The following is a 14828-nucleotide window of genomic DNA, read 5'->3' as shown; positions in this document are numbered from 1 at the left end:
GCAGTATTTATGGTGTAAATCCTAATTTACATATTTCCCATGGTGCCTTTTCTTTTTGAGTGAATTGTAGAAGAAACTACACCATGAAACAAAGATAAATGACAAATAATACTTGTAAAAAGCTTTGGAGCACCTTAAATGAAATGTTGGGCTAAAAGGCAAACTCAGCTCCATCCTTCATTGAACCAGATGGCTCATTCATCACAAAACACACTGATATTGTCAATGACTTTAATAATGTTTCATTGGCAAGATTAGCAAACTTATGCCTGACATGCCAGCAACAAATGCTGACACTACACATCCAAGTATAACCGATCAAATTATGAAAGACAAGCATTGTCATTTTGAATTCTGTAAAGTGAGTGAGGAAGGGAAAAAAGTATTGTTGTCTATCAACAATAACAAGCCACCACAATATTTACTAATGACATGCCACTGGCCTTCAGTAAAACCAGTGTGGCTATGTATGCAGATGATAAAACATTATTCACATCAGCCACTACAGCGACTGAAATGACTGCAACACTTAACAAAGAGCTGCAGTTAGTTCCATAATAGGTAGCAAGGAATAAGTTAGTCCTAAATATTTCAAATTAAAAGCATTGTATTTGGGGCAAGTCATTCACTAAACCATAAACCTCAACTAAATCTTGTAATAAATCATGTGGAAATTGAGTAAGTTGAGGTAACTAAACTGCTTTTAGTAACCCTGCATTGTAAACTGTCATGGTCAAAACATGTTGATACAACAGTAGCTAAAATGGGGAGAAGTCTGTCCATAATACAGCGCTGCTCTGCCTTCTTAACAGCACTATGAACAAGGCAGGTCCTACAGGCACTAGTTTTGCTGCACCTGGACTACTGTTCAGTCGTGTGATCAGCTGCCACAAAGAAGGATCTCAGAAAATTACAATTGGCTCAGAACAGGGCAGCACGGCTGGCCCTTAAAATGTACATGGAGAGCTAACTTTAATTATATGCATGTAAATCTCTCATGGCTCAAAGTGGAGGAGAGATTGACTTCTTCATTACCTGTTTTTGTAAGACGTGTTGACAGGCTGAATGCACCGAGTTGTCTGTTTAAACTATGAGCACACAGCTCGGACACCCATGCATACCCCTCAAGACATGCCACCAAAGGTCTCTTCACAATCCCCAAGTCAAGAACATACTATGGGAGGAGCACAGTACTACATAGAGCCATGGCTACATGGAACTCTTTTCCACATCAGGTAACTGATGCAAGCAGTGGAATCAGATTTTTTTTTTAACAGATAAAAACACACCTTATGGAACATAGGGGACTGTGAAGAGACATACACAGGCAGACACACATACACATGAGTGTTGTTTTGTAATATGTGATATTGGAGTACTGGCCTGAGGGAACACACTAAATGTGTTGGATAAAGTGTTATGAAATGTAATGTCATGTAATATTTTTACACAATGCATAGTCCGGGTAGCCATTTGATTAGCTGGTCAGTAGTCTTATGGCTTGGGGGTAAAAGCTGTTGAGAAGCCTTTGGTCCTAGACTTGGCGCTCTGGTACCGCTTGCCATACGGAAGCAGAGAGAACAGTCTATGAATGGGGCGGCTGGAGTCTTTGACAATTTTCAGGGCCTTCCTCTGACACCGCCAGGTATAGAGGTCCTGGATGGCAGGCAGCTTAGCCCCAGCGATGTACTGGGCCGTATGCACTACCCTCTGTAGTGCCTTGTGGTCAGAGGCTGAGCAGTTACCATACCAGGCAGTGATGCAACCAGTCAGGATGCTCTCGATGTTGCAGCTGTAGAACCTTTTGAGGATCTGAGGACACATGCCAAATCTTTTTAGTTTTCTGAGGGGGAATAGGCTTTGTCGTGCCTTCTTCACGACTGTCTTGGTGTGTTTGGACCATTCTAGTTTGTTGGTGATGTGGACACCAAGGAACATGAAGCTCTGCTCCACTACAGCCTGCTCCACTACAGCCCCCTCGGTGAGAATGGGGGAGTGCTTGTTTCTCCTTTTCCTGTAGTCCACAATCATCTCCTTTGACTTGATTACGTTGAGAGAGAGGTTGTTATTCTGGCACCACCCGGCCAGGTCTCTGACCTCCTCCTTATAGGCTGTCTCGTCGTTGTCAGTGAGCAGGCCTACCACTGTTGTATTGTCTGCAAACTTAATGATGATGTTGGAGTCGTGCCTGGTCATGCTGTAGTGGGTGAACAGGGAGTACAGGAGGGGACTAGGCACACACCCCTGAGAGGCTTCAGTGTTGAGGATCAGTGTGGCAGATGTGTTGTTACCTACCCTTACCACCTGGGGGTAGCCCATCAGGAAGTCCAGGATTTAATTGCAGAGGGAGATGTTTAGTCCCAAGATCCTTAACTTAGAGATGAGCTTTGAGGGCACTATGGTGTTGAACGCTGAGCTGTAGTCAATGAATAGCATTCTCAAGTAGGTGTTCCTTTTGTCCATGTGGGAAAGGGCAGTGTGGAGTGCAATCGAGATTGCGTCATCTGTGGATCTGTTTGAGCGGTATGCAAATTGGAGTGGGTCTAGGGTTTCTGGGATAATGGTGTTAATGTGAGCCATGACCAGTTTTTCAAAGCACTTCATGGCTACGGACGTGGGTGCTACGGGTCTGTAATCATTTAGGCAGGTTACCTTAGTGTTCTTGGGCACAGGGACTATGGTGGTCTGCTTGAAGCATGTTGGTATTGCAGACTCAATCAGGGACATGTTGAAAATGTCAGTGAAGACACCTGCCAGTTGGTCAGCACATGCCCGGAGCACACGTCCTGGTAATCCGTCTGGCCCAGTGGCCTTGTGAATGTTGACCTGTTTAACGGTCTTACTCACGTCGGCTACGGAGCGCGTGATCACACAGTCGTCTAGCACAGCTGGTGCTCTCATGCATGCCTCAGTGTTGCTTGCCTCGAACCGAGCATAGAAGTGATTTAGCTCGTCTGGTAGGCTTGTGTCACTGGGCATCTCGCGGGTGTGCTTCTTTTTGTAGTCTGTAATAGTTTGCAGGCCCTGCCACATCCAACGAGCGTCGGAGCCGGTGTAGTATGATTCAATCTTAGTACTGTATTGGCGCTTTGCCTGTTTGATGGTTATTCTGAGGGTGTAGCGAGATTTCTTATAAGCTTCCGGGTTAGAGTCCCTCTCCTTGAAGGCGGCAGCTCTACCCTTTAGCTCAGTGCGGATGTTGCCTGTAATCCATGGTTTCTGGTTGGGGTATGTACGTACAGTCACTGTGGGGATGACGTCATAGATGCACTTATTGATGAAGCCAGTGACTGATGTGGTGTACTCCTCAATGCCATCAGAGGAATCCCGGAACATATTCCAGTCTGTGCTAGCGAAACAGTCTTGTAGCTTAGTATCTGACCACTTCTTTATTGACCGAGTCACTGGTGCTTCATGCATTAGTGTTTGCTTGTAAGCAGGAATTCGGAGGATGGAATTATGGTCAGATTTGCCAAATGGGGGTGAGGGCGAGCTTTGTATGCGTCTCTGTGTGTGGTGTAGAGTTTTTTTCCCTCTGGTTTCACATTTAACATGACTGATTTCAGAGTACCATTTCAGTAACAGGTGCAATAAATCGAACTAACTGATGGGATTAGTTTATCTTTGTGTAGAATAGAGCCCCACAGTGGAGGTGTCATAATACCCATAAAACCTAGCGGTAAAACAGGGAAATGCCTCCAATTGTTTTTCTGCCATTAATCAGTCATCCCATATGCTGTATTAGAGAAAAAGCCATGTACATAAAGCATTTTTTATCCCACCTCATCTTAAACGGCATTGACCGCCACTGGCCTACACAAAACACAGCCCTTATTTTAAGTGTTTCTAAAGTCCCCTATGAGAAAAATGAATGGTGGAAAAACAATTGGAACCAGTTCCTTGTTTGACCTCTAGGTTTTATGGGTATTATGACTCATACTGTGGTACTCTATAAGACGAATCAATCAATCAATGTAGGCGCAAAAACACATATTGCAAGTAGAGCATGCTGGGAAATATGACAATGGTGGATTTGGTTTGATGAGATTGTTTGCGGGGATTCGATTAATCTGTTCCGGCGCCCGGGTAGGCGTGTTTTGCACCAGGTGAAAGTTGATTGCATTCGTTTTGGAACCGGGCTGCCACGGGCATGAGCAAAGTGCCTGTTCAAAGCCCACGGCAAAGTCGGCTCAGTGACGTAGGAACAGTGGAGTGGAACAGTGGAGGCTGCTGAAGGGAGACGGCTCATAATAATGGCTGAAACGGAGCGAATGGAATTCAAACATATATTTGATGGAAAAGAGATCTTGTATGTTTCTGGATGATGCACCATGGTGCCTTGTTGACAACATGACTGAGTGCCCTGTAAAAAATGATTTGTTGTTTCAACTTATTATTTCCAGTCATCTAGTTGCATGGCCTTTTTCAAGCTCAGAGTAATTCACATTTCACATTATCCTAGCTTTTATTCAATTTATTTTGACTAACAATATACGTTAATGTGATGTTTGTTAATTGTTAATTGAATATGACTTTAATCAACTTACACCTTTGTTATGTTAACAAAAAATGTGGAGTTCTAATAACTAAAGCTACATTATTGTTGACAAATAAAAGACAGTTAAGTCCACTGTTTCATTACAGTGTAACTTACTATTCTCATTTGTATCAACTTAAACATTTATTACGTCAACAATAAATGTTGAGTTATCGTAGCTAAAGTAACATTTATGTTGTACATCATCATGTCAGTTTAAACGTGAAATTTATTCAACTAAAAATGGTCGTTTTGTTAAGTCAACATTTAATAACGTTATCGTAACTAGTAACAGTTATGATAACTACATTTAAAGTTCACATAACAAAATTGTCTAAGCTAACGTGACATTGTTAAGTGCTCTGAGCTTGAAAAAGGCCACGCAACTAGATGACTGGAAATAATAAGTTGAAACAACATTAAAGTGTGAGTTATCTGTTCTAAAGCCACATTTAAAAGAGTTAACCATTTGCAATCCTTGTTCAATCAACATGCACTTAAGTCAAGTCTACTTTCATGTAAAGTTATTGTAACACAGAGTTCTCAACCTGTTTGGCTGGTGGTGCTACACTGTGGCTACAAGCTGTCAGCGTGTGCGCTACTGGTGTTGAAGTCAGGTGCAGGAGAGCAGAGAGTTGCTATCAGGCTGTCACGGCTGTTGAAAGGAGAGGACCAATGTGCAGCGTGGTCAGCGTACATATTCTTTATTTAATCAAAATGACGCCAAACAAAACAATAAACACTACAAAAACAAACCGTGAAGCTCAAAGGCAAAAACAAAGTCAACTTCCCACAAAGACAGGTGGAAAAAGGGCTACCTAAGTATGGTTCTCAATCAGAGACAACGATAGACAGCTGCCTCTGATTGAGAACCACACCCGGCCAAACACAAAGAAATAGAAAACATAGAAATAACGAAACTAGAATGCCCACCCTAGTCACACCCTGGCCTAACCAAAATAGAGAATAAAAACCTCTCTATGGCCAGGGCGTGACACAAGCGCACTCTTTATTGGGCAGAAGCACAACAAACGGACGCAACAGCGTCAAACCTCCAGCCAAAATGCAAAAGAGAAATGCGCAAAATACAGTCACAAAAACAAACGTCAATAATCCAACAAGAATACCCAGGGGGGAAATAACCAGCCTGGCACGTCACACTGAACATGTAACAAAACAATTCCACACAAGGACATGGGGGGTAACAGAGGAATATATATATATACAATGTGATTAGGGAATGTAAACCAGGTGTGTGGGGAACAAGACAAAACAAATGGAACAATGAAAAATGGAGTGGCGATGGCTAGAACTATACTATTAGTGACATAACAGACGAGCTTGCCACAGGCTGCACTCAACAAAATTACTTTGACTAATAAAACATGTAAACTTCATATAACCCAGTATGTACAGTTGAACAAAGTTCAGATTTAGTGAAGCTTATCTCCATTTTAAAATGAGTTTATATTTACAATCAAGAGTACATTGATTGATTCAACAACTTACATTGAAATCCATTAATTCCATCTAGCTTGTAATGACAAAATAGTCCAATCGTGTATTTCAGAACATTTATTACACTATGTATTAACAAACAAATACATTTGCAACAATGTATTGTTCCCTAGAATGCATTTTGAGATGCATGTCTTTGGGTGCATTTAAAACAGGCAGACAAATTCTGCTGTCACTGATCTGTAAATGATCTTTTAACCAATATCAGCTAAGATTTCTTTTTTTTAAGATAAATGTTTTGTCAAACTTTTTTTTTGTGTGTGTGTAAACATTTCCAGTACTATTTGTAGGTTTTCTATATCACAATGTCATCAGTGGCACCTCTGAAACAAGTGGCACTTCTTAAACATTAGAAACTTGTTTACTGGTACCGAGCACACATAACGTTTTAAGTCATCCATGCAAGCAGTGCTGTAGTACACAAGTCTGATTCGAGTCCTGATTATAATGACTTGTGTCTTGACTTGGACTTTGTTGGGGCTACACCTTGTTCAGTCATGTAACGTTAGCTGGGATGTATTCATTATGCTAAATAAAACATTTAGTTGCAAAAAAGTACTTCTATTCAATAATTGACATTCTAAAGCATATATGCCAAATGAAAATAACATGCTAAATAAAACTAAAATGTAGCAAATAATGCCATTACACTTCTTTGACTGCGTAAATGTCACACCCTGACCTTAGAGATCCTTATTATTCTCTATGTTTGGTTAGGTCAGGGTGTGACTCGGGTGGGAAAATCTGTTTTCTATTTCTTTGTGTTTTTGGCTGAGTATGGTTCCCAATCAGAGGCAGCTGTCTATCGTTGTCTCTGATTGGGGATCATATATAAGTTGTCATTTTCCTTTTGGGTTTTGTGGGATCTTGTTTTCTGGTTAGTGTCTGTACCTGACAAAACTGTTCGCTTTCGTTTTTCGCTTTGTTATTTTGTTTGAGTGTTTTTTTATAAATAAAATCATGAACACTTTCCACGCTGCGCTTTGGTCCACTCCTTTCGACGAGCGTAACAGTAAATAACATTGAGGTTATGTGAACCCCAGTGTTTTGCTCAAAAATCAACCACCAGGACTCTGACTTAATCCAGAATCAAACTCATAATTTGACTCATACTAAAGAACATCCCTGCACGCAGGTACATGACTTGAAAAAGCTTGTTTTTGAAGATGTCATTGTATAGAATAGGTTTGCAAGTATAGTCACCCAAATACTTCACAAGCAACTCTACAAATAGAAAATAAAAATATATATGCACCGTCTTTGTGGTTTACAAGGTCAGTGATAACTCCCAAAATGAATATGCTTTCAATGTTTGATAACAGAACATGAATACAATCAAAGTCCAGTTGCAATTTTAGAAAAACTTCTTATTACAATAATTTACGGGTAATAAGTAATGTTAACCTAGTAATAATAAACATGCCCTAAACGCTCATTACATCAGTGCAGAGCAAGCCGTTTGGGGTGTTCTAGATCTCATGTATGATCACATGCTTTATCACAAGAGAATGTTTACAATTCCAGCTGGCAATGGGTTGTCTGTTTGAGAACCCTCCACTACAACGAGAACACCAATTTTTATTCCATGTTGACTTCCTCCTTTTAATCAGTTGCCTTATTTTATCGGTGATTCTAAATTAGGCGATGTAGGTCGATTCTAAATTATGTTTCTACTCTTATTCCACTGTCCAATAAGCACATACACATGTGTAAATGGCACCATTCAAACACGGTTTTATTGCACGTAAATAAAAATTCAAACACTGAGCAAAGACAACCTTCCGTATGGTTTCTAAGACAAGTTGGTGTTGAGTGTGAAAAATGGAAACATTTTCAGAATGCACTGTAGTTAATGGGAAGAGATGACAGCAAATCAATGGTCTTTAACAAAAGACGGTTGTAGTTTGTAGACTGAAGGTCACACGTAAAAATAGGGTAACTTAAGTCTTCCCAAAACTGAGATTTGTAATATTTAGGCAAATAACAACATTGTTGTCAGAGTAATAAACTCAACTACTGTGAGTAAAACAAAAACACACCAATTAGTTGACAAAGAAGAACGAAGAAGACGGTTCTTCAGCCCATGCACTTTTGCTGTAGAGTTTTCTGCACGAATCTTCAAGAATATTTTCTGAACTACCTCAAAAGCATACTTCAAACATTTTGGGTAATCCATGGTCAGACAATAAAGAAGTCCAATCAAAGCGGCAAAGGCATTTGGGACATTGTGAAGCTCATGATCACCGGCCCTTCTATCACAAGGGCAACGTCCACATTGTCAGCTGGCATTGGGTCATCTGCTGCAGCTCCATCCACAACGATAAGGATACCGAAAAACAGAACAAAAATAGGCAAAGATTAGAAGGATTTCCTTACAAAGCATCTTCCAATACAATTTTTCTGTGAAACTATCTGCAAATGTACTGTTGTATATTGATGCAGGCAAGTGGGGTGGCAGACAGCCTAATGGTCAAGAGCGTTGCGCCAGTAAACAAGCATGGTCCTTAAACCTCTCTAGGCTAGGGGGCGGTATTTTCACGTCCGGATGAAAAGCATGCCCAAAGTAAACTGCCTGCTACTCAGGCCCAGAAGCTAGGATATGCAGTCTATTAGTAGATATGCAAATATATTAGTAGATTTGGATAGAAAACACTCTGGAGTTTCTAAAACTGTTTGAATGATGTCTGTGAGTATAACAGAACTTATTTGGCAGGCGAAACCCCAAGGACAAACCATCCAGCATAAAAAAAATTGAGGTGACAGTGTTTTCAAAGGGGTTTCTATGTGGATCTGGATTTCTAAGGCACTTGCTTGCAGTTCCTATCGCTTCCACAGGATGTCAACAGTCTTTAGAAATTGGTTGATGTTTTTCCTTTGTGTAATGAAGAAGTAGGGCTGTTCAGAACGAGAGTCGAGTCTAGTGTATTGTTGTGGTTGGGGCGCCCGACCTGAAAGCTCGCTCCACTTTGTTTTTATCCGCTATTGAACGCAGTTTATCCCATCTTAAATTGTATCGATTATTTACGTAAAAATACCTAAAGTTGTATTAGGAAAGTTGTTTGAAATGTTTGGACAAATATTACAGGTAACTTATTTGATTTTTTGTAGTCATGTTGCGCGAGTTGGAATCTGTGTTTTTCTGTATCAAACACGCCAAATAAATGGACATTTTGGAGATATAACGACGGAATTAATCGAACAAAAGGACCATTTGCGATGTTTATGGGACATATTGGAGTGCCAACAGACGAAGCTCTTCAAAGGTAAGGCATGAATTATATCGTTATTTCTGAGTTTTGTGTCGCGCTTGGCGGGATGAAATATGATTGTCTGTGTTTGTTTGATGGGGTGCTGTCCTCAGATAATGTAACGGTTCTCCTCTTCCTCTTCATCCGAAGAGGAGGAGCATGGATTGAACCAAGACGCAGCGTGATACTTAGACATAAAATTTATTTAGACACGACAAAACAACGAAGACAAAAAACGAACTATACTTGAATTAACTAACAAAATAACAAAACGAATGTAGACAGACCTGGACGTAAGAACTTAACATGTAACACGAAGAACGCACAAACGGGAAATGACTACATAAAACCGAACGAACAAAATGAACAAATAAACCGAACAGTCCCGTATGGTGCAACATAGACTGACACTAACACAGGAGACAACCACCCACGACAAACAATGTGAAACACCTACCTTATATGTTCTCAATCAGAGGAGATGAAAACCACCTGCCTCTAATTGAGAACCATATAAGGTACCCAAACCAACATAGAAACAAAAACATGTCCACCCAAAACTCACGTCCTGACAGACTAACACATACAAAAACTAACAGAAAACTAGGTCAGGAACGTGACATAACCCCCCCCCCTCAAGGTGCGTACTCCGAACGCACCACCAACAAAGTCTAGGGGAGGGTCTGGGTGGGCATCTGACCACGGTGGTGGCTCAGGCTCAGGGCGAGGTCCCCACCCCACATAGTCAATCCCAGCTTACTCTCCCCCTGAATGACCACCCTCTTCCAAACCACCTAATATAAGGGGCAACACCAAGATAAGGGACAGCTCCGGGACAAGGTAGCTCAGGACAGGAGGTAGGTCGGATAGAGAGGTAGCTCAGGATAGAGAGGTAGCTCAGGATAGAGAGATAGCTCAGGATAGAGGGCAACTCCGGACTGAAGGCAGCTCGGACAGAGAGACAGCTCTGGACTGAGGGGCAGTTCCGGATTACTGCAGCTTCGGGCTGGCTGACGGCTCTGAACGCTCATGGCTGGCTGACGCTCTGGACGCTCATGGCTGGCTGACGGCTCTGGACGCTCATGGCTACTGGCGGCTCTGGACGCTCATGGCTCGCTGACGGCTCTGACGCTCATGGCTGGTGACGGCTCTAGACGCTCATGGCTGGCTGACGGCTCTGGCTGCTCATGGCTCACTGGCGGCTCTGGCAGATCCTGTCTGGTTGGCGGCTCTGGCAGATCCTGTCTGGTTGGCGGCTCTGGCAGATCCTGTCTGGTTGGCGGCTCTGGCAGATCCTGTCTGGTTGGCGGCTCTGGCAGATCCTGTCTGGTTGGCGGCTCTGGCAGATCCTGTCTGGTTGGCGGCTCTGGCAGATCCTGTCTGGTTAGCGGCTCTGGCAGATCCGTCTGGTTAGCGGCTCTGGAAGATCCTGTCTGGTTGCGGCTCTGGCAGATCCTGTCTGACGAATGGCTCGGGACAGACGGATGGCTCAGACGGCACTGGGCAGACGGATGGCTCAGACGGCGCTGGGGACGGATGGCTCAGATGGCGCTGGGAGACGGATGGCTCAGATGGCGCTGGGGAGACGGATGGCTCAGATGGCGCTGGGGAGACGGATGGCTCAGATGGCGCTGGGGAGACGGATGGCTCAGATGGCGCTGGGGAGACGGATGGCTCAGATGGGCTGCGGAGACGGATGGCTCAGATGGCGCTGGGGAGACGGATGGCTCTGGCCGATAAGGCGCACTGTAGACCTGGTGCGTGGTGCCGGAACTGGAGGCACCGGGCTAAGGACACGCACCTTCATGCTAGTGCGGGGAGCAGGGCAGGGCACACTGGACTCTCAAAGCGTACTATTTGCCTGGTGCGTGGTACCGGCACTGGTGGCACCGGGCTGAGGGCACGCACATCAGGACGAGTACGGGGAGAGGAACAGTGTGTACAGGGCTCTGGAGACGCACAGGTGGCTTAGTGCGTGGTGCCGGAACTGGAGGCACTGGGCTGGAGACACGCACCATAGGAAGAGTGCGTGGAGGAGGACCAGGGCTCTGAAACGCACTGGAAGCCTGGTGCGTGGTGTAGGCACTGGTGGTACTGGGCTGGGGCGGGAGGTAGCGCCGAGAATACCGGACCGTGCAGGCGTACTGGCTCCCTTGAGCATTGAGCCTGCCCAACCTTACCTGGTTGAATGCTCCCGTCGCCCGCCAGTGCGGGGAGGTGGAATAACCCGCACCGGGCTATGTAGGCGAACCGGGGACACCATGCGTAAGGCTGGTGCCATGTAAGCCGGCCCAAGGAGACGCACTGGTGGCCAGATATGTAGAGCCGGCTTCATGGCACTTGGCTCATGCTCAATCTAGCCCTACCAGTGCGGGGAGGTGGAATAACCCGCACCGGGCTATGCACACGTACAGAGGACACCGTGCGCTCTACTGCGTAACACGGGTCTGCCCGTACTCCCGCTCTCCACGGTTAGCCTGGAAGTGGGCGCAGGTCTCCTACCTGCCCTTGGCCCACTACCTCTTAGCCCCCCCCAAGACATTTTTGGGTTTCTTCACGTGCTTCCGTGCTAGCCGCGTACCTTCATAAATCCGGTCTCTCTCTCCCGTTGCCACCGCTCTCCTAATCGCCTCCAGCTGTTCCCATGGAGGCGATCTCTTCCAGCTCGGATCTCTCCCATGTGTAGCAACCTTTTCATTTAACACGTCCTCCCATGTCCACTGCTCGAACTCACGCGGCTTGGTTCTGTTGTGGTGGGTGGTTCTGTAACGGTTCCCCTCTTCCTCTCCATCCGAAGGGAAGGAGCATGGATTGAACCAAGACGCAGGCGTGATACTTAGACATGATATTTATTTAGACACGACAAACAACGAAGACAAAAAACGAACTATACTTGAATTAACTAACAAAATAACAAAACGAATGTAGACAGACCTGGACGTAGAACTTACATGTACACGAAGAACGCACGAACAGGGAAATGACTACATAAAAACCGAACAAACAAAATGAACAAACAAACGAAACAGTCCCGTATGGTGCACATAGACTGACACTAACACAGGAGACACCACCCATGACAAACAATGTGCAACACCTACCTTAATATGATTCTCAATCAGAGGAGATGAAAAACCCACTGCCTCTAATTGAGAACCATATTAGGTACCCAAACCAACATAGAAACAGAAAACATAGACTGCCCACCCAAACTCAGCGTCCTGACCAGCTAACACAATACAAAAACTAACAGAAAACAGGTCAGGAACGTGACGATAATCGCATGGTTTGCTTTCGTCGAAGCCGTTTTGAAATCTGCCACCGTGGCTGGATTAGAACCAGAAGTGTAAGCTTTATATTGCATGTGTATTTTCAAGAATGTTAAATATTTACAATTCTGTAGTTTGAATTTGGCGCCCTGCACTTTCACTGGATGTTGGTCAGGTGGGACGGTAGCGTTCCATCTAGTCTAGAGAGGTTTAAGCGCGTAAAACAACCATGATTGCTCCCAGGTCTTGATAGAATGCATTCTTAGTTGAGGTAAAACATGTCATTCCTTTATCTATTTGCAAAAAACAATTTATTGTCCGCTATAGCGCCGCAAAGGCCAATGTTCATCCAACACTGAAAATGAGGGGGAAACCATGTAAAGCCTCATCTATCATTTAGTGCTGTTTTGGCAATCAGCTCTTTCCACAACATTCATTATATTAAAAGGTGCACTTGTACAATTCCGCCTCGACTACTTTCTTTTTAAATGATCAGCTTACAAAAGCTGTAAAAACTATATTTCTAGATATTTAAAAGTTAAAGTTAGATAGGACAATGATTCCCTACAATAAGCAATTCATTTGTTACACAAAAGCACAGCCTAAAATGCAAAGTTTATATTGAAGAAGGACCGGCCCAATGATGAACAATGTTGAAGCAAAACTGATTGCAATTCTTGTTCAAATGGCAAAATCAGCACTGCATGGTGTAGGGATTAATTGTAATATCAAAATCCCTTTTTTATATTTCAAAAACAAGAAATATAATTTTTACAGCTTTTGTATATCATTTGGAATTCCTCACAATGCCACTTTAATTCTGTTAATTGTCTAACAATAGGGAATTTAACATGTCACTAAAGGCACTGCAGTACTGTGTGCTGCCATACAGTACACCAGGGATGTGTGATACGTTCAAATATGCTAAAGCTTGAGCATAATTACATCTCACAACCATCGACAACAGCTATCAATAGTTGTTTACATGGTAGTTAGGCATTATCAGCCAAACCTAGTATTGTGTTTAATGTATGGTCCTGATTTTTGCTTTGCAGTCCAAGATAAAGTTGTCCAAGATAAAGATTTAGTTTCTTCTGGACAAAAAGCATGCTAAATCACTATTCTCAACTGAATGTCTAGCAAGGGAGAAAGGTTGAGTAAAAGTAGAACAAATAAAACCTTGCTAAAAGAGATGTCCTTAAATACTGTAGTTGGTTCACATTTGATTTGGCCTGTGTGTTATAATCACTTCAGATGGCGACAGACATTCATAGGAACATTCATAGGAAATTTCACTCCTAGGAGAAAGCATAAGGTTATGTTGTAGGGTTGTATACCTCACGTCTTCAAAAAATTGGTAGGGTCTTGTCACAGGATGTCACGACTTCCGCCGAGGTCGGTCCCTCTCCTTGTTCTGGCGGCATTCGGCTGTCGACGTCACCGGCCTTCTAGCCATCGCCGATCCACTTTTCATTTTCCATTTGGTTTGTCTTTGTCTTACACACCTGATTTCAATTCCCCAATTACTTGTTCATTATTTAACCCTCTGTTCCCCCATGTTTGTTTGTGAGTAATTGTTTGTCTTGTATACGGTCTGTTATTGTGGGCTCGGTATATTGTGTTGTATTTGTGAATACCTGAGTAAATACGTTGATTACTCATATCTGCTGTCCTGACTCTCTACACCAGCTACACACAGGCCGATTACACAGGAAGTATGGCAAGCCTCGGAGCACAACCTCTTTCTTCCCTTGATTGGAACTCTAACAACAAAAGCACAATTGACTGTTTTACGACATTGTTAATGTGGTTGTCAATGTTTTGGTCTCATCCCCAATATTGATGATCAAGCAAAATAGCCAATTACATTGCTACAAAACTCAAAAACACTTGTTAAAAATACCTATAAGCATTTAATGTAGGAAAGTGATTACAATGATCCACTGCCACTTTCATTCAGACCAAAGTGTTACCATGGCAATGGAGCTACAGTACATATACTGATTTGTGGGAAATATATCTTGATTTTGTTCATTGTTATATAAAGTTAAGGGATTCAGAGTCAAGCTATGAAACTAAATGACAGAAATACTTTGAAAACAACAATGGTTTATAGCCATATTTGACAACAGAAAATGTGAGTGAAACCCTGCATTTGTGTGACCTATAAACAGTCAGAGTTTTTACACCCAGCCTAAGTGTAACGGCGTTCCTCTCTCTCTTCATACGAAGAGGAGGAGCAGGGATTAAACCAAG

Source organism: Salvelinus sp. IW2-2015, linkage group LG1 (assembly GCF_002910315.2).
Source record: "Salvelinus sp. IW2-2015 linkage group LG1, ASM291031v2, whole genome shotgun sequence".
NCBI lineage: Eukaryota > Metazoa > Chordata > Actinopteri > Salmoniformes > Salmonidae > Salvelinus > Salvelinus sp. IW2-2015.
This window is presented reverse-complemented; position numbering follows the sequence as displayed.